We start from the raw sequence: 2716 nt of genomic DNA on the forward strand, positions 1-2716 counted from the left end.
AAGCTACACAAGGTTACCCTTCATGGTACATGCATCTCATGAGGTATGTATTTCATATGTGTACCATGAACACAAGCTATAGGGTAAACATCCCAATTGTGTCAAAATAAATGTGCATACATTTGCTTGGTGATTCAAACACTAAATGCACACATTTAGGGGGAGTTCATCCTATGGCTTGTGATTTTGAGACTAACATGTTTACAAGTTTATCTTTTGTAGTCTCACATAGAGTTAACACTCTAAGAGAATGTTTCTCACGATCAATGTGAACAAACAACTCTATAAGAGTGATTTAGATAAATTGTGCTTGCATGCATATTGAGTCATGCTCTATTGAACTTAAATGCTCATATCTAAGTTCATAGGCTATGTGCTCATACATTTGCTTAACCTTGGTGTACCAAGTGCTTCTTGTTTAAAGACTTTCAATTGGTTGCAAGTCACTTTCATTTTGGTACATGCAAGGTAAACAAATCCCCCAGAGGTATGCAAGGTTCTAAATTGATTCAATTGGTATCTTTGTCATATCCTATTTACTTTAAAGCTACCTCCGTGCATGATATGATCTAAGCTCTCTAGTTATAATATCTAGTTGTGCACTTGATTTTCACATCATCATGTTGTGTACACACGTATGGAGAGTTTAGCTCATGTCATGCTAGTTTCGTGATTTTGTGATCCACTGTAGTAAAATTTTCAATTGATATCTTCATTGATATCATACAATTGGATCATGAGTCATGGAACTAACTCCCTAAGCTACTAATCTTCTCTTGAGCTATTGTTTTTGCAAGGACTTTTTAGGAGCAAGACCTTTTAGGTGATTTGATTCCAAAGGGGGAGAAATGTGGATCAAAGCAAGGTATTTTCTCAAGGAGAAGAATCATATCCCAAAGGGGGTGAAATACCTAGGTGAATCAAGTCATGAAGGGGAAGTAGCGAAAAAAGGGGGAGAATAAAAGGGGGAATCATGGTTTTAGGGGGAGGCCAAGTCATCATTGGATGGTGGTAAACATCCAAGCAAGCGTAAACGGTTTTCAATTGACTTCAATTGGGATCAAGTGGTTAAATTTGTCAATTTTTGTAATTTTATGCTTGCTTTGATTGTGTTGTCATCAATCACCAAAAAGGGGGAGATTGTAAGGAACATGGCACCATTTATGCCATTTCAAGTGATTTTGGTGATCGAATGACAACACAATACTTGGACTAATATGATTGATAAGATGACCATTCTCAAGCTTTTAGGTTCAAGTGATGACAAAGAGAAAGAAAAGATAGGCGTAGCAAGGCCCGAAGGGCCGCCCCTACGGGGGTTCCGCTGGTAGTCGGAAGCTCTTCAGTCAGTAGCACCGGAAGAACCGACGCCAAGGGCATCGGTGCATCCGATGGTAGTCGGAAGAACCGACGCTATGGAATTCTGGTGCAGAAGGGAATCAAAGCCAAGTCAGCCTATAGGCACCGGTTGAACCGACGGGTCAAAAAGGGGCATCGGTGCATTGGGCATCCTATGTTCCAGAGACGATGTCAAGAGCCCAGGAGAAGATTCTTCAGCACCGGTTCAACCGACGGTGCATCGGAGTATTGCGTCGGTGCAATGACGTCAGCACCCAGGAGAAGATTCTTAAGCACCGGATGAATCAGTGATGCATCGGTACAAAGCATCGGTTCAACCGGTGATCACTGCGTCAGCTGTCAGGAGTTCAACGGCTACTTCTGGTTATGAGTGACCGGAAGAACCGACGCTAGCTCAGCCAGAGGCTTCGGTTCTTCCGGTGATACGCAGATTTTTAGCTGACCGTTGGAGCAACGGCTACAAGACTTGGTGGTCTATATATATGCCTCACCCCGGCCATTTGAAGATTGCTGGAGTTGCTGGACATCCCACACACACCCAAGAACATCTCCAACCACCATAGAGCTTCATTGTACATCATATAGGCTTAAGCACACTTGTGAGAGTGCTTAGTGCTTGTAATAGGGATTAGTTCTTGCGAGAGCTCCATTGAGAGAAGTCTTGTTGCGGCAAGCAACTTGTGATCCATCGTGTGACCCTCGGTCTTGGTGTGGAGTGGCAACGACACTTTGTGCGGGGGAAGAGGAGGCCCCCTCCTTGGTGGAGAAGCTCCGTAGTGGATTATGGCCGGGTGACCGAGAGAGACGGTGGCGGTGCACGAGACTCGGTGTCTTAGGGGCACTTGCCTTTGCTTGCCGGCATCGTCTTGGTGGCGTAGTGCAAGACGGTGATCGGAAGAGCCTCGGTGTCCCGTGGACATAGGCGTTTGTGCCGAACCACGTTACATGACCGTGTCTACTCGGGAGTTTGCATCCCTCTTGCACTTACCTCTTTACTTACCGCATTATGTTTCCGTATTTACTCTATCTTGCGTACCTTTACTTTCCTAGTTAGTTTGATTAGGATTGGCTAGGTTGCAAGTCTTTTAGGGGTAAGTAGAGAGTAGCATAGATAAACCTTAGTCATAACTAGTATGTATAGGACGTGTTAGGTTTATCTTATGCAAGTAGTTTGAGCCCTAGGTTAAAAAGCAATTAGCGACCCTATTCACCCCCTCCCCCTCTAGGGTCGGACACCCCGGTGATCCTTACACCCTGCTCTTTACCTCCTGGCTGGTCTGTAGAGTTGTCGGTGTTCCGACCCGGGGGGCCTGAATCCCAACTAGTAAATGCTGCATGTTTCCTCGTCCCAGATGAT

This window comes from Panicum virgatum, chromosome 2N, assembly GCF_016808335.1.
Source record: "Panicum virgatum strain AP13 chromosome 2N, P.virgatum_v5, whole genome shotgun sequence".
In the NCBI taxonomy this organism is placed as follows: domain Eukaryota; kingdom Viridiplantae; phylum Streptophyta; class Magnoliopsida; order Poales; family Poaceae; genus Panicum; species Panicum virgatum.